Raw genomic sequence first — 25,502 nt, forward strand, 5'->3', positions numbered from 1 at the left:
AACTGGCCGATGTTGCCAAGCCACTCTCCATTATATTTGAAAAGTCATGTCAGACAGGTGAAGTCCCTGGTGACTGGAAAAAGCGAGACATCGCTTCCAGTTTTAAAAAAGGGAGAGACAAAGCTCTGGGGAACTACAGACCAGTGAGCCTCAACTGTGTGCCTGGGAAGATCTTGGAATAGATCCCTCTTGGAGATGTGCTGAGGCACATAAAAAACAAACTGCACATCAAACAACAGCATTTGCTCACAGCTCAGAAATAAAACTTCACAAGTGCATCAAAAGAGGGGTGGCCAGCGGGTGAAGGGAGGTGATTCTGCCCCTCATTCTGTCTTTGTGAGACCCCACCTGGGGTAGTTCATCCAGCTCTAGGGTCCCCACCACAAGAAAGACAAGGACCTGTTGGAGCAGCCCAGAGGAGGCCACAAAGACTATCAAAGAGCTCCAGGACTTCTCTTACGAAGACAGACTGAGAGACTCAGGCATTGTTCAGCCTGGAGAACAGAAAGCTTTGGGGGGACATTATTGCAGCCTTTCAGCACCTAAAGAGGGCTTAATAAAAAGGAGGGAGAAGGACTTTTTATATGGGCAGATAGTGACACGGCAAGGGGCAGTGGTTTTGAACAGAAAGATTTTAGATGTTTAGATTAGATGTTAGGAAGAAATTCTTTACTCAGAAGACAGTGAAACACTGGAACAGGTTGCCCAGAGAGGTTGTGGATGCCCCATCCCTGAAAAGGCCAGGTTGGATGGGGCCCTAAGCAATGTGATTTAGTGGGTGGCATCCTGGCCCATGGCAGTGAGGTTGGAACTAAATGATCTTTAGGGTCCCTTTGAACCATAACCATTCCATCATTCTATGATTCTGGGATTCCAAAAAAGTGTTCCTCTAGGAATAACTTACATGTATTGCCAGTAAGAGACTTTCACATCAGTCTGAAAAAAGATGGACGAGGATTTTATGAATGCATGCATTTTATGGGTGCTAAGATCCTTGAATTGATACTAATTTTAAGTAATTTTGCTTTCAGAAATGCTGCAAAACTAAATGGTTCAGTTTTAACTACTTAAGTTTAAAGCCAATATTAAAAACCCTTACATTTAATGAACAGCTCTTGACTTTTCCAATAATTATTGCTTTAATTCTTAGAATGAAGTTCAATAAAAAATAATAATGTGATTGTAAATAATTGAAGGTTGACTCATCAGCCTTCTGTACAGTTTTATATTTTCACATAGAAAAATAAAAAAGAAGGATAAAAACAATGAAATGTAAGAACTCAAAACAATTTCAAGAGAATGGAGATTATCAGTTTGCATTTAAAATTCTTGGTGATGTTTCAGTTCTACAACGGGCAAGGAAAATTGTATTTGAATGTACGTGGTCTATCTCAAAAGCCTCTGTTCCAATGTCACCTTATGTTTATCCCCATTTTGCTCCAGATTCAATAACTGCATGCTTAAAAGCAAGTCTGTATTCATGAGCCAGGGTATCACCTGCTGTTGTGGATGAAGGTAGAGCAGTGAACAGAAATGGGTTTCCAAAACTGGAGATGAGATCTAGACATGCTGCCAAATGTTCTGTCTCACTGTTTAGGAAACCACACAGGCAAGGTTGCTTTGGAGGCAGTGACAGCTTAAAGCTCTGGGCTGATTTCTGTAAGCATGTGAATCTGTCTAAAAGCCATCAGAATTTTACCAACCTCTTTGAAAATATACCTTGGTAACCCTTCTGATGAGATGCAATGGATAAATTGGTGACTAAGTAAATTTGGTAAAGAGTGCCTATTATTGCAACAGTCTGTTGTAAAATCTGCTGGTACAATATTCTGTTACAGCACAATTTATAAAATTAAGCATAAATACATTCCTGAGGTATAAAAACATTTCATGCATTTTGTTTGTTTGTTTGTTTGTTTGTTTTTGTTTTGTTTTGGTTTGGTTTTTCTGTTTTTGTTTTTTGGGTTTTTTTTCATGCTTTTACATCAAGGAATAAATCACTGACATCTTTTTAGCCTATAGCTCAGCCTTCATTTTATCCTTTCTTCTTTTTGGCAGTTGTCAGAATGAGAGAGGGAACAGAGATGACTGTCCAGCCTCCCAAATTCTCTCTTGTTCTTGATTTTTGAACTCTTAATACCTGCATGAGTTTTCCAACTAGATGGGCTCATAGAGCACAAACCTTACTGACCCTGGCACATTTTGCCCTGCAATAATAGCCACAGCAATGCTCCTGCTAGACCACACACAACTGGCCTGAGACCTCAAAAGGCTTCCTTCCATACTACTGCCACCCTTATTTATCTCCTCTGTTCCTGCTTTTGCTGTTTGACCCCATAGTTTCCCTTAGGACTGCTACTGAACAAAAAACCCTAGTGTGTGTGTGAGCCAGCAGGGCTAAGTTCACCAGCAGCATGCACAGAATGTGGAAGCAGATGGTATGTTCCAGCATCAGGCATGCGTTGAATTTTAACCCCTTTATGGCAAATTTATAGGGGTTTTAATTACTGATGCACAGGGTAATGCCACTATTTGAGGTGTATCCACAAACAGTTGCAATATATAGCTGCTTGGACCTGGGCCTCTATTACCAGGCTCTCAGCTTTCCCTACCCCTTGTGTGGTGATTTGGCTAGAGTGTTGGAAAGCCCATGGCAGCTCAGTTCTTCCCTGAACAAGAGAAGCAAAAAATGGTACCACTTGTGGATGTCCCATCCCTGGAAGTGTTCAAAGCCAGGCTGGATGGAGCTCTGAGCAAGCTGGTCTTATGAAAGATGTCCCTGTCCACAGCATGGGGGTTGTAACTAGGTGGTCTTTAAGGTTCCTTCCAGCCCAGGCTATCCTATGCTTCTATGCTATTGTGATTCTATGAAAACCCTGACCACCAATGCTCTTACTAATGCAGCTCCATCTACATTAGCAATCCTCTTGCTCAGACATTCTGAGTTTTATATATATGTATTAATGCTACAAAGAAGTTTGTGGCATGTATTCCTTTTAGAGCAATTTGACTAGGATTTAAAAATATATTACCTGTGCTTAGAAAGTGAACTCAAACTGCAAAGTGGCAATTAGTTATCTTAGGTTACTCTCCCAGCAGGCAATATTTATTCAGATTTTTGAACAGATTTAGATATTTATGGATGTAGGTAGCCCAGAGACAAAGCCTGGATATTACTATTATTCAAAAGTGTTTATACTGAAGGTATTAAAAAGTTACTTTTGAAATCAACTCTGCCAATGCACTTGCAATGCAGGCTAACATGAAGGTCAGTATGCGGTCAAAAGCTGTAGTCATGGGTGACTATGACAAGTTAGAACTCGCTTTACTCAGAGGACAACCTCTCTCTCTTTGTCTCTCTCAGCTTCCCTCCCCCACACCATTTGTATGGGGCTTTTTATACATTAGTGATCTTTAACTTCTAGCTGGAAGCACCCCACTTTCTCGGGGAGCTCGTTCCTGTGCTTGACTGCACTCTCAGTGAGATTATTTTTTTATATGTATCTAATGTGGACTTCCCCTGTGCAACTTTAAGGCATTACTTCATGTGCTATCACCAGACACTTGAACAAAGGGATCAATACCTCCGTCTCTTCTCCCCTTCATGAGGATGTTGTAGACAGCAATGAAATCTTCCCTTTGTCTCATCTTTTCTAAGCTAAACAAACCAAGCACATCCTCAGTCACTGCCCTCTAGTCATTCCACCCTCTTTGCTGCTCTCCTTTGGAACCATTCCAGTGGTTTTATACCCTTCTTAAATTGTGGAGACCCAAACTCACGTGGTCCTTCTGGTGAGGCCACACAAGGCTGGAACACTTTAAAACAGTTAGCTATGCTGTGCTGAGCGCACCCCAGGATACAGTTGCCTCTTTTGCCAGGGCGCATTATTGACTCGCATTGAACTTAGGATCAACTAAAATCCCCAGATTCCTTTCTACAGAGGACTCTCCAGTTTCTTGTCCCCCAGCCTACACATACCTGGAGGACTACAGTGTTCTCAGTGCATCATGTGGCATTTGTTGTTTTTTAAAGGAGATTTTTCTATCTGAACTTACATGACCCAGCAGACGGGTGCAGATAAAACTTTCCAGTCACTGAAGCAAAGCTCACACAGGAGAGTCATGTGGCCACATTCAAATCTTTTATTTTTTTAGGTCAAGTAGCCCATTGATGCTTCACGCACAAGCCAGTTGTAATCAGCTTTTGACACAGAACCGGAGTAAGGCTCAACACCTTGCTCCTGAACCTATCATTAGGAGTTTACCCACTCTAGCTTTCTGCCCTCCCTGTTTTCTTCAGAAAGTCCTAACTTCAGAATAACTAACTCTGTTCAGAAAGAGAGGTCATTGTTCCAGGCTAACATATAAGGTATGCACATTGGGGAAATATTCCAGAAAAACCCAATCAGACTGGCCTCTGTTAGAGTGAAACAAACATTCTACAGTAGGCTTGGTTGGATTCTCTCACAGGTTAGGCTACAGAAATGTGTTTCTCAATTTAAAGAACTTCCCAACATAATATATAATGATGACATGCTTTTGCATGCAAGTATAGTCCTGTTACTGAATGGGCTGAATGTTTTTGGTGGACTTGTTTTGTATTACAATTATGAAGCATAAAAGAAATAAATCTGTATTCTATGTGCTCATATCTTCCTTCCATTTCTGCCCCTGACATATACTATAGTCTTAAAAATTCTGGATTAAGCTTTCATCAAGTATTTCCAATGATCTGAACCATGAGATGTCATAGATTACGGTTTCAAAAAACCAGATTCAAGTAAATACATTCTGGGGCCTCCTGGTGCTTCTAGCTAGGCTATTCTTTATCCTACTGCATTGATAAATGCCAGATAAATAAATCCCCTTCTCTCACACAGGAATAATAATGGAATCATTTATAATAGCCTTGTATGTTAACAATAGACAGGAGCAAGGAAGATGGTTTTCTGCAGAATGACTTGACCTGAAAGTATTATCCTTCAGTCAAACAGGTTAACCAGAAGATCCCGAGTATTTACTTAAACTGGCAGAGAAAAAGTTATGCTTAATGCATGTTGCACTTTTCACATTGATTCAGCTGACTAGACATGCCTCCTAAATGCTTCCTAACACTGTAGCCCATGACATACCACACTTAACAAGGCTCTAACAGCATTTCCACTGTAACAGAACTAAAACACATGGCTTGTAACATAACTTTGAAACTTACAGCACTTGTGAGTTTGGACATGGTGCAAGGGTAAGCAACATGTGGTAACCACTCATCATGACCAAATGAGCAGAAAAGCCCCATCTTGACATGGCTTATTATGTCTCAAAGCTGTAAATGTAATTGTTGGGCAAAAATAAATTAATTCTTATTGCTACGTACATTTTTTAACATACTTTTATACCCTGCACTTCTCTCAGTTTTCCCCTCAGGGTTACTCAAACAAGGTCAGATAATTTGGCAATGTATTAACATCCAACAATAATTCTACAGATGGGAACAGAATAACAAAAGGTGGGATCAAAAATGCATAACTAATGCATCAGGTATTCAACTGGATTCAGGGTTGTAACCATTTTACAAAACAACTTGATTAGTGAGAAATGTAACACAGTTTGTTTTGGCCAGGGTTATTGATTTAGAAATCTGTTATCCTAATTTTAATAATTTCTTGCTTACTGTTTCCTCTGGTTTATAATATTCTTAGTGTTGTAGTGTCTGTGGTGTTTTACTCACAGAAAGGATAAGTGAGCTGGGACCTGATCTTTCTCTAGCTAACTTCACTGGAAAGAAGAAAATTCCAAAACCCGTCCTAACCCTAGGAACATCAGGAGCGTAAGAGTCCAACTACCTGCTTCCCACTGCCTGTAAAAATTCTGTGGTGGGAATGAACATTGCTGTCCAAAAGGATAACATGTACAGGTATTTAGCACTCATAAAATCCCCCACTTTCATAGCCACTTTAAAAAGTGGCTTTGATTTACATATGAAATGTATCTGTAATGAATTTCCACATTGGGCTTTTTTCCCCCAGAAGCATGCAAAACTTTTTAGTTCCACACTGTGTGCTCCTATTCTGGTCCTCCACCTGGCTGTGGTCCTTTTTATGTGGGAACATTAAACTAATTTTACTTGGAATGTACAATGGTTTCTCAAGATGATGCACCTGATACTAAAAAGCAGTTCACAAGACTTCTTAGGAAGATAGATTGCTCCCCAGAGGCTCCTTCTGCTTTGTATTACAGCTCATAGTCTTGCTTTTAGCCTCAGCTCATCTTTGACAGCCTTCTGCTTCACATTTGGCATCCCTGTGACATCTACAAAATGACTTGGGGGTCAAGAAGTCAACTGGCTTCCTCATATGCTTCTGCCATTACTAGTGGCTGTGTTCAGACCGTGAGGGAGGGGAGCTGAAGGCTGTGGGGCTGTGTGTGTGTGAAAGAGGGAGAAGGAGAGACTGTGAGGGAGAGTGAGATGTGATGATGACATGGAAAGATTGGTTTAAAATTTTCTTTCTACCCAGGTTTGTGATGATTTCCACTGAGACACAGCCCTCCTTTGTTTGAGAACAGTTGGGCATTGCTGAGGGTTTCTTGTTAGACCATACAATGCTTGTAACTTGATGATTTTTGCCACACTTGAAACATTTGTTTCTTGGCACCGGTAGATTGAAGGCTCGTTCGGATACATAATATTATTGTGCATTGCTGCAAGGCCAGTTCCTGCGGTGCAGCTACAGAAGTGCATTAAGATGTTTTGTTTGCTAGTCACCAGAACCTTTACATACAGGAGCTGGAAATGGGATGTCTGAAATGTGAGCCTGGAGAAAGCTTGGCATGAAACATTTCACTTAATGAAAAGGATTTAAAGAAATATGACGGTATTATGTTTGCTATTAAAATACAGGTAAAATACTGCTTTTCAGTGTCCTGCATGTAAGTTGTAACTCCAACTGGATCCTGAATGTTTAGGAGGCAAACTGAATCTAAATCTCCAGCTTATGCTGTGGTGAGTATCTCAGATTAAAGTAAATCCACATTATCCTGCTTGTCGTAGCTGGGATGTTTTGGGTTATGAATGCAGCCATACAAACAAGGTTTGAAGGAGATTTAAAACGAGTTGATGAATAGAACAATCAGAAAGCCATGTTATCAGATACAATCTGATTAGAAATTTATACACTGCTGACATGCAGAAGACAGCATCTACTGTCTGGCATGGCAGAGACAACAAGTGCTGAGGTTCTTTCAGATGCAGCAAATCAAACACCACATAGAGTTAAAAGTCATTTAAGTTAGTGTAGGCTCCTGACAAATTCATGATAAATGTATGCCCTAACGCTTCAAGTTATTTTTATCTCTGTAGATAAAAAGTTAGTAGAAGTCCTGTTGCTTAGCCTATGCCCTCAATGAGTGATTGCTGTGAGTATAAGGAAACACAGGCATTCTACCATAATTTAGTATGCATTGACATTCTGCTGCAGAGCTTAAAAGAAAAGCGAAGTATTTTCTTATCTCATGCGACAGAAATAAATGTTGTGAGCAAATGTGTTTATTGAGAAATTTATTTTGGGGTATTTTTTTTTTTTTTCCTTCAGGGAGGCATGAATGAGTTAAAGCCTATGCACACTAGAAATTCAACAAAACTTGTATTACCCTTCAGTGTCTCTGTTGCACCAGTGCCAGATCTTCAATCAAAAAAGGTTAAATCATACTGCATGTAATAAACATTGGTATAAAGACATGATTTCTGCATCTAAGAACTTTCAGACTTCTGCAGACTCTATGATTGAGTGTTTGGGAGGTTCTTCTAAGTTCTGAACATTTGCAAAATATTTGTACAGGCCCTGCCTTGCCTATATCAGACTCAAATTCAATACAGGCATGCAAATAAAAAATACAGCAGTCATCTAAAGACAGAGAAGGTGATTGGGAAGTCAGCATAGATTTACCAAGGGGACAATCATGCTTAATTAAACAGTTTTCCTTCTAGGATAAATTGACTGGATTTGTGGATGAAAAAAGAGCAGTGGGTGTCATTTTCCTTGGTCACTGTGATAAAACTTAAAGTAATGCCTTTCACAATGTTCTTACATCCAAACTGGGACATTGTATCCTGAGTGGGAGGACATGTGATAACTGGTTGGATACCTGAGGTTTAAGGTTCGTGCTCAAGGGGTTGTGCTCTCTCAGGAGGTGGGTAATAAGTAGGATACTTCAGGGTGTCTCCTGGGATGAGTCATTGCTGTTCAACATTGCTACGAGTGGTGATAAGGAGAGGATAAAGCACGCATGTCAAGTTTGCAGTGGATAGATAGCATACTCTGTGTGTTTGTGTGAGAAAAGTTGGGAGGAAGGGCCTGATAGAGCCTCATGGAATCCAGCATGGGTAGAGACTAAGCTTTGCCCTTGGAAGATAGAGATCTTCAGGAATGCAGTCTGGGGCTGGCAGGGCCAGGGAATACCTCTGGGGTGTGGTGTTGTGTTCTGGCAGGCAGTGAGCTGAGCAGGGTCAGCTGCATCCCTGAGCAACAATGAGGGCCGGCAGCACTTACTGTGATGAGCAGGACATGTCCCTGAGAGCCAGGGAAGAAGAGAGACTGTCCCTTCTGCTTAGCACGTATCAGACCATATCTGGCCACTGCATTTGATTTTGGGCCTCCATCAGAGGGAGGATGCTCAGCTGGGAAGAGAGGTGGTTTCAGGGATATACACAAGCATAACCAGAAGTGATGGAAAGCAATTGTACTAGTTTGAAAACAAACCAGTGGGAGGCACCAAGTCAGAATAACAACTTAATGGGGAAATTAAAGAAAAGGAAAAAAGTAAAAGAAAACACTAGTTCAAACTGACAGAGTCAGGATACAACCTCACACCCTGTTAGTCATGGTGGTGGTAACAGTCCGATAAAATGGTGACTGCAGTCCTGAAGTGGTGGATGTGGTTCTGTTGAAGCAGTGATCCTGTAGAAAAGGGTCTGCTCTTCCTCGGAAGGTCCAGTGGTGGCTATGTAGCTCCTGTCCTCTGGGAATCCAGTGGAAAGGGTGTCTCTGGTGTTCAGAATCTCAGATTATATCCACGATGGAATGCTTGGTTCCTCCCTCTGGGTGGAGCATCTCACAATGGGATGATGAGTCATGAGGCCAAGTGTTGATAAGGCTCATTAAGCAGAAGATAATCCGGAGGGAGTTATCTCTGAGTCATGTGGCAGGACAATGATGGGCCATTAACAGCAAGATAGTCTGGGGGGAGGAGGCAAGGAAACACTGCCCCAGCTGGTTTCAACAGCTCATGGGGATGGTAATAGAATACACCTCAACCCAGGACAGGAATAAAGAAGATGTAGTTGCACTGTTCGCAGTGGTGTGTGGTGAGAGGGTGACAGGCAGCAGCACAGGCTGAAGCATGAGAACCTCAGCCTGGAGATAGGGAGAAGCCTTTAGCCCACAGGGAGAGACCAGCAGTGGAGCTGGAGTCGAGGGAGTTCCAGATGTCTCAAGCCTTGAAGTTTCAAGTGCTAGCTTGTGAAGCTCTGAGCAGCCCAAAACTGACTCTGCTCTGGATAGCTGTTAGATCTACCATCATGTTCAAAGACATCACCTTGAAGAGTTGTCTTTCCCGTAAATTTGATAGATTATCCTTACAGAGGAGGAGAATGAGGGGGAGTCGGCCTCCTATACTGGAACAAGGAGCAATTGGTTACTGCTTTGCTGCAGGCACTGAAATATCAAAGCCCTTATGATTTCTTAAGAGGTCCTTGACATTTTTTGGATTATTTCCTGTAGTTCAAACTGAGGGGTATTTTCAGCAGGTAGTTGAGCAAGTATGTCCCGATGCTTCATCTCATGAAATGACCTGTAATCAAGAGAAAATTAAAGACCTATGCTCCTGTTCTTCATGAACCTAACAGAGGCACAAGAGAACTGAAGAAAAAGGGACAGGGATAGAGATCTGGTACATTCCTCTGCCTACTATAGCAATGGTGAACTGTAATCCAGATTTTGGATGCCATCAAGGAAAAGTGATCTTCAGTGTTTTAAGTGTGCTTTAAGAATGTTTGGCACTGTAAAATAGGAAGACCATGAATGGCCTGAGTTGTGAATTATTCTTCCTAGTAGAGTAGGCATCTGTTCATTAATGTTTATGCCACAATAGTATAGATTCCCTTGTCAGCTGACTTCATGACGTTACATATGAGCAGAGAAAAAAATATTTGAATTAAGCTTGAGGCCATCATGAAAGTAAAACATGATGTGGGCCAAAAGCACTTACTTGGGCAGGACTGTTACTGGTGAGGTAGCAAAGGATGGAGATGCTGAAGTAGGCATTTTTCATGGGTTAGCAAAGCATAGTCTCGGAAGTGATGTTCTTGCAAAGGGGTACTTACAGCTCCTCTATGACCTGACAGAACCTATCAGCTGGCCAGTTTGAATATGGACAATTCTTTAAGCCACTTAAAATTGTGACCACCTCTGTGATCCACACTTAAGAATAGACAAACCCTGGGCAGAACTCTCTCTCGTTTCTGGTGCTGGGACAGGTGGCTGCGGGCCCCATGTGGGGGCCAGCGGGCCCGGCCCAGGCCCTGCTCTGGCCATGCCGGGCCGGACCATGGCCATCCTGGAGCCGATGGGCCCTGTTCCACCTGCGCCCCCCCCCCCCCCCCCCCCCCCCAGCCCTGCTATGGGCAGATGGAGCGGCTCGGCTCCCCCTCTCCAGCGTGGCCAAGATTCAGCTGAAGTTGAACCGCTGTCCGGCACAGATCATGTGACCAACAGCGATAAGTGAAATTCCAGCTGCAAGGCCTAGGTGAGATTAACCCTTTGTGCTGCTGTGAAGAGCTGAAAACCTGAGGGAGGAGAAAGAAGAAATGCTTAAAGCTGAAATTCTGTTATAAAGCTATGATGTATCAGAGTACCTGTTGTAATTTCATGAAGGCGTGGGGGGTGGAGCGTTCAACTTGTACTTGAGAGCAAAAGCACCTGCGCTGAGATAGGCAGATGCTGAAGCAGCTGTAATTTCATGAGAAGTTTGAACAGGGAGAGATGGAAGCGATGAGGACTTTTGCTCTAAATGGAAAAGGAGAAGACCTCATCAGTTCCCAGAGATGCTCCCAGAGATAGTCCTAGAGATGAAGATGAGGAGGACCCTTTGCTCCCAGGGGAAGGAGAAGGGCCTCTGTTCTTAGAGATGAAATGCTCCCAGAGATGGGTGAAGAGAACTTTTGTTTCTGAATGGCTCAACCTTAAAACTGTACCCCAGTAATTCAAGAGTGGACCCTTGAAAGCAGTTGTGGGAAAAGCTGCAAGTTGGGGGAAGGGACTCACGTGCGAGCAGAGAACCAACCCGGGCGGCTGTCTTGCTGTGATAATGTTTTCATAGCACGGGTAAGAGAAACTCCTCTTCCTAAATGGACTGAACAAGGTTATTATGGAAGTGGTAAACAGACTGAACATCTCAAGGGTTGTCTTTTTACATTGTCAGTGGGAGAATGGAGAAAGGTGGGGGGAGGAGAAGAGTTAAGGTGTGGTATGATTTTTTTTTTCCTCCCTTTTTCCTTTTCCTTATTTTAGGTCTATTAATAAACTTCTTTATATTCTTTCAAGTTTGGTGCCTGCTTTGCTTTTCTCCTAATTCTTATCTCACAGAGGTAAACAGTAATGAGTATTTTGGACCAAACCACTACACTAAATTGGTGTTTCTGCTCGGTTACAAACCAAACCCGCTACAGCATTTCCAGAGGGTGACCGTCCACTTAGAATACAAAACCTGTAAAGGGAATTTTTATCTCCAGGTGTGGATAAAAGCTAGGGTTGCTTAAGTCCAGAGTCTAAGTTTTGTCCGATATTAGTTCAAAGCTGATAGAGCAAGGTTTTCCTACTTTTCAAGTGTTAAAAATAGAGTAAAAATAATATTCTAGGATATAAAGAAAACCAAATGTAAGTAAGATTTATATGTATGAAAAATAATTGTGGAGAGGATGAATTATAACCACATATTTCAAAGAAAAATCCAAGAGAAAGTCTCAGTTGGGCTCTGACTTTGTGGTTTACAGACATTAAAAAAAAAAAGTTTGGTTTTTTTTTTTAATTTAAAGCTGTAGGTGGTGTGGTTTGGATTTGTTTTTTCCTCCCCCCCCCCCCCCCCCCCCCCCCAGTAAGAAAGCCCAGGTTTTAATTGAAACAGATACTGTTTAAAGTCAAGTGCAGTTCTCACTGTAATAAGCAGGAATGCTTCCACTAGGATAGATCAGATCAAGGAAGAGCAGGAAAGTTCCTCCATTCAGCCCTAACAGAAGTCTCCTGATCCTCAGAAAAGGAATCAGACCCAAGCACATTCTATATAAATAGCAAAAAGTAAAACTTCTTTTATTTTTTTTGAATGACAATATGATGATATTCATAGAAATTTGAGTATCACTGATATCTGCTAAAGTGAAATGGGTCTGTTCTTTTATTAGGCAGTAAGATTCATTGATTTTTAGATCAAACCTCTAACTAGAAGTTTAACAGGATAAGACAGACTTCAAAAATAAAATGTCCTTTCTTGTTGGTGAGTCACTTGCACAACTGGCAATTCTCTGTCTCTTAATGAATTTGTTCTTTGTCACCTGCTGACAGATCTGACCACTGTATAGAAAAATTTAGAAGCAAAGCAGTAAGCCACAGCACTTGTGCAGCTTCACAATTTGTGTGTGAGGTGGAGAGGGAAAATAAAAAAAAATAGCTGAATGTTGGAGCTCGATGTAAAGTGGAAGAAGTTGGAATTAGTTTGTAAGAAAAAGTAGTCATTGCAGAAGTTGAATTGGTGCTGTTATGACTGGAATAATTGTGGGAAATGCTCCACATAAAGTCCATGCTGTTTGAGAATGCTAACTTTGCATAAACCTTTTATACAGCCAACCAAATGAGTTTTTAGTGGGTAAATTCTCTGTAATGTAAATTGTATGTCAACAGGCAGATGTCTGAAGTAATGAAAGCACTCTGGCTACACGTGTATTGCAGTTATAATAAATAAGAGTGATAAAGTTTTGTTATCATGTGCCAAATTCCTATTCTAGTTTAGGTTTCCAACAAAAAATGTGTGGAAATAATCAAAACCTAAGAACATTTAATTTTTACAATAAGTTTAGTTCAATAAAACAGCTGACAAGTGGTCTCTGCAAGAAGAGATATTTACTATGTGTTGGTGCGTAACAAATATTTAATACCGATCTCTTCACACATTCCTGAAAATGGCATCCATCCTTCCATAGTTCTCTTGTCATTACTTAATTACTACATGTTACCTTGCAATCTTTACAGGAAAACCACATTGTTGCTTTTCTAAAATGTTGCATTAGAGCATATGAGTGTGACTGAGATTTAAATTTGTGTTGCAGTAAGGTTTCCATTAGTTTTTACTAGCAGCCACATGCAGCCGTGATGGGATAACCTGGAATCCAGCCCTGGCTGTATGTCAGCACAAAATGCAAACCTTACCTTAGTACTGAAGGAGAGGAGACGTAGGTCTGCTCATGATGCCTTTTCCTGGTCTTAAAATCAAGAGTCAAACACAATCAGAAAGGATAAAGAGATTTTACCTTGATATTTATTTTAAGAATCCTTAGGTGTGCCACATCCAGGTGGAATGCGCTGAAATGCGCACTACAATGCACACCCACAATAGCTCAGGTATAACATTATAGGTCTTACTAATTAGCATATCTATCAAGGATTCCCCAATGAGAGGCTTGAATGAGCCCCCCTCCCCAAGGAACCTTCCCCTGGATGGTTCTATCTTAGTTTATAGAATGTGTTCTGGAGTGGACCTTGGGGTCTGGGGCACACTATCCTCTACCTATGAAGCTTCTAAAATGTTTAGTCTTCTAGCTGAACTAACAAGTCCAAGAATGTAGGCAAAAACCACTAAGAATACAGAAGTTGTAAAAAGGTATAACAGGGGGATAAAAGAAAAGGCAAAAATCTTCATGGCATCACTCAAGCCTTTGGTTCCTCCAAGAGATTGAGGCTGTAGGGGGAAAAAGAAGTCCTCCTAGACCTTATCTTACACAATTTTTTGCCTTTTACCTTTCTACCTAGTTGTAGAGACTGGAGAATGACTGAAGGGTCTCTCATCCTCTTGGGAACAGCCATATTACGGGATCATCTCCCCATTAGCTCAGTTGATCAGAGCATGGTACATCAGGGTGGTGGGTTTGAACCTCACATGGGCCATTTGTGGAAGAGTTGGACTTGATGATCCTTGTGGGTCCCTTCTACATTCTGTGATTCTGTGATCCTTGATCAGGCATTTGCCCCTTGGACCATGGTAAAGGTGACATGTCTCACATGTCCACAGCAAGCTGCCCACTCTGCTTTCAATGAAGCTAGTGGAGGTTTGCAGTGACACCAAGAGCCGTGACGCAGTTGACTCTGATTTCAGTTCGGAAGAGCGTATGGCAACCACCCTTCACTGGAGATTCACCCCAGGAACAGCATCGTCCCCTTGGTCTGCAAGTATCACTCAGTATTAAAAATACATAGGAATAAGATGATCAAGCTCTTTCTTTCCATGCAGGGTGACAGATTTCTTCCAAGATGTAGAATCATTAAAAAGAAATTATGACCAATATCTTCATGTTAAAACATTTATAATGACAGCGCTTACGACAGTTCAAATCCTGAGCTCAGTTGAATGTTCGCCTCTGTTGCAGTAGCTTCTGCCATCAGATATGTCAGTCACAACAAGTATTCTGTATGCAGTGACTGAGATCTAAAAGGGACATAAAGCACGGGCATAAAAGTACTTCTAGGAGATAACTAGCAGTCCTCATCACAAAAACAACCCGTGAGAGTTGTATTCTTGTAAAGGATGCCAAAACTCTATAATGCTGCTAGTGACTCTTCGATATTTTGTAGTAAAGAAGACACACACGTTACAGAAAGAAATAGGTGAAGGGCATCTTTTTGAAAATTCTTCCAGAAATGCCTCTCTGATGTGCCATCTCATCCATCTCCTCTCCTCAGAAGGCTGAAGAAGAGATTGCAGACAGTCTTCTCTTCTAAGGGTCAGTCAGTAAATAACAAAGCCAGATTTTGGTTTGCTAACTAACTGAATTGCCCCAGGGGGAAAGGTTTAGTTACAGTTTAAAAAGAAAGCAAATATTTCTTTGGTGAGGCAGGTTTGGATCTCTTGATCCTTTAAAATTGCTTCCTCCCTTGACTGCTACATTTGTAATTCACTGTATCCTTTTCCATTCTTAATCTAAACATAATAACCCATCTTTCAGCCACGAATAATAATCCAAAAAACACACCAGCATCCCCTCACCCCTCAGCCTGGGATGGGAAGCAGCAAGCTACTACAACAAATAGTGACTTTCTTGTATCCTACCTTCAACCATGCAGGTGAATTCTGACTATATTATAAACTTCAAATGATTCAAACCTTAGAGCTGTCAGCTAAAGCCCCAAATTAATAATTCCACTAAAGTGTGTTCAAGCTACAAATTTTGTGTACAACCCACTATTCTTACTATACTTAGGGTGAGACTTCAACCTACTCCCTGAGATATCATTTGACTGCTGTTGTTGGGGGCTATAATTTCACAAGAGTGTCTCAAAATTTCAGCACAGTAACCCAAAACTCTTAACCTCAATTCAGCCTTGAACCTGATCCCCAACCTAAACCTAATCCAAAGCAGCAATTCACCATAGCCTCTTTGACCTACCACTGATTACAGGCATTTCTGATGGGAGTCTCTCCACTCCCTCTCCCCCTTTTTAACACATCAACAGGCACACTCTCCCTCCCTGTCTCACCCTTGGCCACTAACAAAAAACGTTAAAGGCAGTTGGGGAAGGGATTCAACTCTGTCAAAGTTCTCGTGAACCAGGATCAAAGAAGATTTTGTTCATTCTCTGGAAAAAAAGCATGTTATAGGGAAAATATGTTGCAAAGATAGAATATGTTTTAGGGGGGAAAAAAGAAATGTTAGACTTTGCTGTTTTTCTTCTTTTTTAATTTTTTTTTTTTTGAGCACTTCAAACTGCTGGCTTTGGAGTATCTTTAAATTGTTCTTCTTGAATGCCTGTATAATGCCCCTTAGCTTATATGTGCCCCCGAATTTATCCTTTTTTACACAGATAAGATCGTGATAGCACCTTGAAAACAAATCAATAAACGAGGTCTTTTTCTTTTGCAGAATTCTTAGAGGTTGCTAATGGGAGCCTGATGAATCAGACAACTTCTTAACCTGATGGTAAATTATTTGTCAGTTTAGATCTGCTTCCTGAAAGGTACATTATACTTCAATCCTGCTGAACTTTAAATAGAGTGCATATAATAGTTTTGGAGCCACTTTCCAAAATTTGAGGTAAAATTTATGTAAGAAAATGAAAGTACTCATTCTCTCTCTCTATCCTGTAATATTATTAAAAAAATATTTTTAACTAATGGGGTACTTTCTTAATTTAAAATCTTAATATAAAATCTCTGGGAAAAACAATTTAATTAAAAAACCCTATGGCTCCTAAGAAATGTGATAAGCATACATAAAAACAGACTAGTTTACTGTTTGAAGAATTGCAATGACAAGACAAATAATGAAGATACTTTGAAAATAGAGTCAGCTGATGCATTGGAAAGAAAAATTTGCAAACTTGAAGGTGTTAGATGTTTACATAAGACTGATACAGTATGTTTAGCGATACCCCTTGTACATCAGAGTGCAGCACTGCCTTGGCAGTTGGCATTAGCTCAAATGCCCTGCCTCAAGGAATATCAAAATTGTTTCTTTGCTGAAAGTTTCCACCAAAGATAAAACAAACTGAAACCCCTTCAGCCTACAGGTATGAGAAGTAAATCATGTAGTAAAGGGAACTGCCTAGCCACACTCCCTTCCAGGTAAGTTATTCTGAATTCCTGCCTGGCTGATAGGGCACACAGTGGTCAGCCTACAGACCCCACTCCTCCTGATCTGCTGTGACTGGAGGCAGAACACATGACCTAGCTTTGCTGTGACTGGAGGCAGAACACATGACCTAGCTTTCTAAGATCAGTGGTCCTGACCTGTTTTTAAAATGACGCACACTTCTATTTTAATCAAATAGAAATTAGCACTCCCACATCCTAATTTCTGTATGGATAAGCTTCTCCACTTCAATAAGTCCTAGTTCTTTATGAAGTGCTGTATTTGGCTCCTCACTGCTGCTGTAAAGATACATTGAGCTGACATTTAATTTAGTGCACAGCAACTCTCACTGAAGGAAGCTGGCTCACACTCGGTGTTGCTACATTACAAGAAATCATAAACACAGCACGAGTTGGACCTTTCAAGTAGAGTTTTTTGTGTGTCCCTGTTACGATATTAAGTATAGGGAACAGAATGTAAGGGTTTTGCTACAGTAAAAAAGAAAAAAAGTTTAAAAATTGACTGTTAGAAAACAAGCTTAACCATTAGAAACCATTAGTTTGGAAACTGTGCTAATCCTTTGGATATTGAAGAGTCATCAGACTAAGCAGTAGGAGACTTATGCGACTGCATGCTCATCATGTAGTAAAATCTGGAATCTGTGCTACTGTATTTAGGATGAGTAACTATCACTGTCAACATGATAACTAGTAGTCCCCAGTGTGATACAAAGAACTTTCCACTAGTAACTGGTGGAGAGCTCCAGTCCTGTCAGGTTACCGAAGAGATGGTAGTAGCTCTCAGTTCTACTAGCTCAAAAACCTAATGGAAATCTACCAGGTTTGGTGGATATCCACAGAATCATGGTGAGGATGATGAGGAATGCAGTATTTCAGCTGTCCCAAGGGGGAAAAAAGGCTTAACTTCAGTCTAGACTCAGTCTAGACTCATGTTCAAACCATGTGAAATCAATGCAGAGCATTCCCTCAGGTAGTCCTGCTTTCTAAGAGGTTTTATTCTGGCCCTTTGATTTCTGTCATGTTTCTCCTGTTTTGCTCTTCCCCATATCCAGCCTCCTGCCTTCCTCTCCCCAGGGCAGCCGTGCTACCCAAGGGAGGAGGCCTGGCCCAGGGACCCTGTAACCTTCCACATTTCTCAAGGTGATCCAGTTCAGCCTCAGCACAGCTATTCCCAAAGGTTGTGCCCTGTAGATTGGGCCAGCAGTTATCACCACTGGTATCAACATCTTGTTAAGGAAGAGAAGTGTGATTTGGTTTCTGTGCTATCAGTGAGCTTTAGATGTATTCTGAACTTGCCTGCCAGGTCAGGTCCCTCCAAAGTTAGTGGCCAGATGCCACTTTGGCTTGCCTAGGACACAGAGTGGGCAAACAGATGCTGAGCACACAGTTGCCTAGGGGAAGAAGGTTGGTAGAGGCCAGTATTCATTTTTCTGGAGGCTCTGCAGCTCAGAATAGACACACTCAAGTGGAAGTGTTCTACATCTCAAGGAGCAGGTGTGTTCTGTGTTGGTATTTAGAACTCAGATAATGTCACTTAATCACAATTTTTAGCAAACCATCTCACTCCCTGTGGATGTCAGCCTGATTTTGACATTTCTCCTCTTTTCTGCTTTGCTAGTGCATTCACACATTTTTGTCTTTTCTTTCTTTTTTTTTTTTTTAATTTTATGTGTACACAATTCAGGGTAAAAACTGAGTTTGATTCTCTCTTCTGCTGCAATAAGTGCACACAGAAGCTCTGAGAGTCATAAAACTCCAGCACAGCAAAAAAAAATAAAGTACAATAAAACACACAAGAGATGTTAAAAAACCCAAGCTGTTTCTGGACCTGGTGATCTCTTGTGTTGAAGCCAGTTGCAAAACCATGAGAGCACAGGTGCATGCCACATGACCAGGTGATAATAAAGCAACTCTAGAATGTGATCTTGAGGAGTCCGATGATGTTTTGTCTCTGTAATACATCCATCCCAAGGTGCACTTTGACATCTGTTTCATATTTAGTTTTTTTCTTTTCTTTTATACTAGTAGCTTTAAGGGAAGTCAAGCAGATGAATATCTACATTTAGGAGACCATATGTTAACAAGGGGCTGTGAGGTGACATGATAAGGTTGGTGAGGCACGTTCACCACATGCAAAATTGCTGAGCAGTGTAAGAGGTTTATAAACAGATGGGAACTCATGAGCCATTGCAAGAAGAAAACCTCTCTCGCAGGTTACCCTCTGGCCAGTCCTGAGGGTTTGGCAGGCTGACTTGTGAGACAATTTTATTAGTCACGGAAGAACTCGAGTTAGACAAAGTCCCTTCAATACCAGTAAAAGCCAGAACCATATTTTACACTGTGAAGGAGAGCACTAAGCAAAAGGGACACATGCTTTCTGCTATCTTACTGCTCCCACTTGACAGAAGCCATGCTGAAAGGATTGGAGTCAGGAATGTAACGATTTTCCTTGATAGGAAATATTTGCTGTATCCAAAGTAAAAGCCAAGCACTAGAGAAGAACTGAGTGGTTGTGAAGCCTCAGCTTTGAAGTAAATCAGAGGTAGGAGTGACTGGTTTCTCACAGAAAAGAAATATCTCCTGGGAACCTTGGTTTGAATAGTCTAATATAGTAGACACTTACTTCTCCATTATGTTGATACGTACCCAGTTTTGTTTAAGTCTTGCAACATCACCACAAGTGCAAGACACTAATGCAACTTTGCTTAATGTTACATTGCAGTTTAGGTTGTGCACAGCTCATCACAGCATAATACTGGTGTTGCGATCTACTACTGCTTAAAGAAGACAGTGGAGACATTTCTACAGCAGTGACGTGTTAAATGTATTACTCCACTGACTATGGTATTAGTCTGTTAAAGAGGTTTTTTATCTATTTTCTTTTGTTTTTTGCAGGTGGTGTGGAAAGATTTTAAAGACAGCTCTGATGTTATATTAGATATACTAATATTTAGACAGGAAAACACTTATGCTTTTTGCATATCAGTCAGATGACATATTTTTACAAATAATATCTCAGGTCTTCTGAACAGCATGCAAGAGTTTTATATTGACCATTCATGAGTCACCCAGTGGGACTCAGGAATTCTCAACCCTTCATCCGTTGCCCTGCATTAAGCAAAGTGAGCTGTTGAGTTAAAAAAATCCTTCAAATTACAATGAAAATAATCCAGTTTGAAGATTTGACTATAATCTGGTGCCAAAGAAATGTTTCAAGCATATCAAAATAATAAAAAAATTACCTTTTTGATGGCTCTAAAAATAAACAAAGAACTAGAAAAGAACTGACTATTTATAGATGGTTGAAGGAAGTAATTACGATTTGAGTCCTTTATAAAAGACATTAGAATTATCACAAATGTATCAGCTTTTTGAAAAAGAAAACCTCATGAACAGCTGCACAGATGGCAAGACCTGTTCATTTCTTGCATACTGTTTCAGAAAGAAATAAAAATATCAACCACAGGGGAAAATGTATGGTATCTGTGTCAATTACATGCCCAACCAGAGAGAACTGTTTCACCTAGCTATTGTGAAGTACGGATTACTCTCACAGCCCTGACTAAAATACTTTGCAACAATGTCTTCCTCTGTACACCCAGATTTGAGATAATTTCTCCAGTAATCTTTGTCTGAAAAAATCCTCCTTTATGTCTGAGTTTCTTATTGGGATTATGCAGTTGTGGACCACCAACACTGATTCTCTGGGTAATTTTATAGGGGAAACATGAGAAGGAATTCGGAATTTCACTGAAAAATGACTTGAAAAATTTTAACAGTGACTTTAAGCTGAGAGTTTTCATTGGAGTTTATCAGGTTTTGATAAAGTTTTTGTGATAAGGTTTTTGGTTTTTTTGTGATAATTTTTGTTTCTCAGGCTTAGGAAAGAATTTCAAATTAAGACCCCCCAAGAAGAATGACCCATTCTAGAGTCTTACAAAAGTATGCAGGAGTCAATTTTCTTTCCATCCATAGACTTTGCTGGCCATCAGACTATTGGTTCATTTAGGACGAATAAAAGGATGTGGATGTGGAGGGAATCATCTGTAACATCGGGTCTAGTCCTCCACAACTACACACCACAAGCCTAATTTAGAAAATCCAAGGTCTCTTTCACAATACCATTACCACCTTGATTCATAACATTATTTTTAATATGTGGCAATGAAATGAGAAGGTGTACTATCTGGTGAAAGCCACAACTGAAATGATCTACAGAGTGAAAGCAGCAAAAATCCCAACCTGCAATTATGATTATATCATTATTAAATTTGCTCCATTTAACATAATTAAGTAAATATTTGTTGGGTCAAAGGAACTTTGGCCTCTGTATTACAAATGTTTAGCATTCATATGGAAGTGGTTAAATTAGTTTGATAATGGGGCTTCTAAGTTGCTGTGGTGCTCTAGCTCATTCTGATGCACCTTTTTACATAGAATACCTGTTTCACTATGACACCTTAAATCTGCCAAGTTGAGTCATAAGTGCACCCACTTTACTTCAAAGACATTGAGAATATTAGCAAACTTTCAGGAAAAATGGGGCTGAGTTTGGATTTTGTAATGAAACCCAAAACCAGTCAGGTTTCTCTTGGTTTTGTGTTTCATTGCAAGAAACTCTAAGATGAGTACAGTCCAGAGTGCATACATTCATGATCAACAGTAAACGTGCAGAGAAAGAAACAGTAGAACAGACATCAGATTTTTCTCTGCAGTCAGCAATGCCTGGAAAGCTGCCCTGCTTCATTGCAATGTAGATTTGCAGACTTTGGGCCAAAAAAGACCTGTTGGCGAAGTTTGATACTGAAAAGTAATCTTCTTCAGGAAATGAGTACCAAAGAATTGTTATACCACATAATAAGAAAGAAACAATAAAGATCCCTGGCAAGAAAGTAGTTCTGGGTTGATGGACAACAGTCATTATAAACTGGGCTTTCAAATAAAAATACCTTCATCCTTTTAAAAGGGTTTCTGTATTTTAAATATGGACGTTCGCATTTCAGACTGGAGAGCTTCCAAGTGACCTCCTGACTTAAAAGGTTAAGCGCTATGAGAGAACAATTGCAGACACTCAGAATGAGAAGGAAAATATGATTTTATAGCTGGAACAGACTATAGGGTATCTCTTCTAACATTTCAAATTTGAATTAAAGAGGTAACTGTTGGGAAAGGTTCAAAAACAGCCAAGGCTGAAGAAATGAATGAATCTACTCTTTATATTGCTTCACAAACGCTGCTGCCCCAGTCACTCCACTTAAAGACAATGAGTAAGGGCTTGTCTGTACTAAGTGTCTGATGATGATGACAAAACTGCAAGTACATAAAAGGCTGTGACAATAGTTCTGGTGGTGAAGTAATCAATTACCCGGTTAGCTATGACAAGATCTCTGTGCAAATTAATCAAAATAAAAAGGCCAGAATCCCAAGAAAAATAATCAGTGCAGACATTACTTCTCCCTTGTTGGGCCACTGCATGTTGGCCCTCATTTAAGCTTTGTTAAGGCCTTGTCTTCTCCATTTCTTTTAACACTGTCATTGGCTTACTATAGGAAAGTGCACTCTGTCCCTAGGTTAGTGGTTGTCGCATTTGCAACAGATGTGGAGTAGATTAGTGCAGTGCTGCAAGGGGTCTGAGCAGTGCTGAAAATGTTATTATGATCCACTGCGATTCAGTGAAAGACAGGAGAAGGTAGGAGAGTGTTACCACCTAGTCCTCTCCTATCTCAGAAACATATCAAAACATACTTCTTTTCAAATTCCATTGCTTTTGCGAGGTGATCATCTGCCCTCTGAGTGTAGGAAAAAGATGAGTCTCTTTTTCTGGTGGGCCTTTCTACCTGAAACTTTATGCACCTTTTTGGTGGAGAGATATTTTTCAGAAAGGTCTGCTGGCGGAAACTGATATGGAAGGGAAACACTAGAAATCCATGTCTATAGATAACTACAACAATGAAAATATGAATTACTAGTCTTCTTCACTAGTTTACACATTGTATTAACATTTTCAGTGTTACTAAGTAATAATAAAAAAGTGTACTAGGTTTAAAATTAATGATGGAAATTCCTCTTAGCGCCACATATTCAGAAAATAAATAAATTGGTCTAATTTGGTGTTTATAATGGAAGATTTTATTGATAACATAAGTGGACCAAAAGCAAAGTTTAAAGTCCCATCATCCTAGCTGAGGCAGTTTTGAGCATCTGGAAATTGTTGTCAATCTGATTTTAAAAGCAAAACTAAGTAACAAAGGGATTTGAATTCCCTAGGGAGTTCATGATATAAACATACGCTAAGTAGCTTTGTCCCCTCAGACAGAGCTGACACTCTGTTTGCATACATGTGCGTGTATTTGCAGTCAGTGCAATGGAAATACAGGAGAGACAATTTCTAGTTCCCGTACAGGCTTCTAGGCTTCAGCATAAGCAATTTTGTTTGGGGCTGGGATTATATTTATAGTACATTTTATGTTTCAGTATTTTTCATAAAATTTATCCTTGGAAAGATACAATATTGTAGATTACTTTGAATTTTAATTGTAATATATATTAGTCAGCAAACAGATGGTGAATATCTCCTACAAGATGATGCACTACACTGAACTCCCATTGAAGAATCACAGCTCCAGTTTGCTAAAATTGATTCTGAACTTATGAAACAAATCTTACTACCACTGCTACCTGTATGAAAACCAGACCCAGCATGACAAAGAACCTAGACCTCCTGAGGGAATGAATACATCAGATTGTCCTCATATGAAGCAGCACTTTGATTTGGTTGAGGTGTGTAAGTCAGAAGTTGGGATTCTTATGGAAGACTTATAGAAGAAATCACAAATTTCCTTTGCTTTTCCAATGTATTTTTCTTGACAGTGAAAATCAGAGCCATCAGTTGATGTCTCTGTGGGCCAAAGCAGCATGAACTCTAATCTTCCCATGGTCAGTGAAAGCTAGAAAAAAAAAATGACTGGATACGATTGCATTAAAATTTTAGAAAAGACCATATCCTCTTATAGCACAAACACACACATTTTCTGCTATGCTTGCCAGATATCTCTTTTCTCATGAGAGAAACATGGTCATAAATTATCATCCTTGCAATATCATAATTGGGGTGTTTATAAAAATCATATAATTTTTGGTAAGTATTATTTATGAGGTACCTGGAGATGAAATCTATCCAGATACATTACTGTTTGCTGAAGTTTTGGAAGCATATTTAAAATACAGGCTCCATATTTGTTCATTATGCTATGCGAGGAGTGGAAATGATCCATATCATATGAAAATTAGGAACATAATTTAGTGTTTATAGAAATGGACACAGATACTCTAACTCAGAATATGTGTAAGTAACTTTTTGCAGAACTGCTGTGTTAAAAACAGCTCAGTTACTAAAGTAGCCAAACCACACCTGGTGTATGATATTATCAAACATTTGAAGGGAAACATTTAGACCTGCCACTTGCTGCTTTAGGAGAGTTCAGCATACAACAAGGAAGGACACAACTTGAGTGTCTTTACCAGAGAGCCCAGCCTCCCTCTTGAGCATGTGGGGTCTGTGAACAGAAATTCTGTAGGGTCTGACAGAGAAGTACACAGAAATAGAGACATATTAGTCATTTGTCTTGCAGTTTTTGTCTTTTTATTGTTTGATCCATCTGAAATGACCAAAAGAGATAAGCCAATTTATTACGTGTATCCTGAGCCTGAATCTCCAAAAAAGGCTTTCATTTTTTTATGTTCAGACATTACCTATACCTCTTACATGTGTTTCATCTTCACTAAAGTGTTTCTGTGGCGAGTGACATGCAGTGGAAAAGAAGCTTTTTTTTTTACTGCCTTACTCATGAAAATATGAAAAATGTTATAAGAAATGGAAAGGTTTTCTCAGTTCTGTTAGCTGAACCCTGCTTTCTGCCTGGTGTGGTGGGGGATGGAAGACTGCTAGAGGAAACATGCAGATGGCATAAGAAACGCATATTTAAAATTCTGTCCAGCTGCACCATATTGTCTGGTTATCAAGGGAATTGTGAAGAAATAAGAGATTATGGGGGAATTCTGAGCATAGATTTTTCTTCATTGCAGGGCAGGAACTGCTGCAAACATTCAAATCTAAATAAACCACGACTTTCAGGCATAAATAAGCTATTAAATATTCCTGGAGGTGTAAAGAAGTGGCTCGGCCTGTTCCAAGGCCTGCTACTGGACAGCTGCAGTGCAATTAACCACAAGGCCATCCGAAGTTTGAGCTGGGTCTTATGGGTTTTGTTGTTTCACCTCCATCTGCCAAGTAATTCTTCAGTAAGCTGACATCACACGTATCATCTTTCCTTGCAGGAACACATTGTGTGCTCTGTGTCTTACAGACTTTTTTTTCTCAATGCTTCTTTTCTAACAGGAAAAAACGGTCCTTTACAGGTAGTTTTTGTGATTAAGCTGGTATGTTTGGGAAAGGAAGGTACATCAGACTCTGTACCAAGGTTTCTGGATGTGACATCATGATTGGAAATACACATTAAATCTGTTATTTACACAATGGTATCAAGTCTTTAATTATAAAATGCAGCAACTTTACTTTCCCTGGTATTTGCCAAATT

Source organism: Aphelocoma coerulescens (assembly GCF_041296385.1).
Source record: "Aphelocoma coerulescens isolate FSJ_1873_10779 chromosome Z unlocalized genomic scaffold, UR_Acoe_1.0 ChrZ, whole genome shotgun sequence".
Taxonomy (NCBI): domain Eukaryota; kingdom Metazoa; phylum Chordata; class Aves; order Passeriformes; family Corvidae; genus Aphelocoma; species Aphelocoma coerulescens.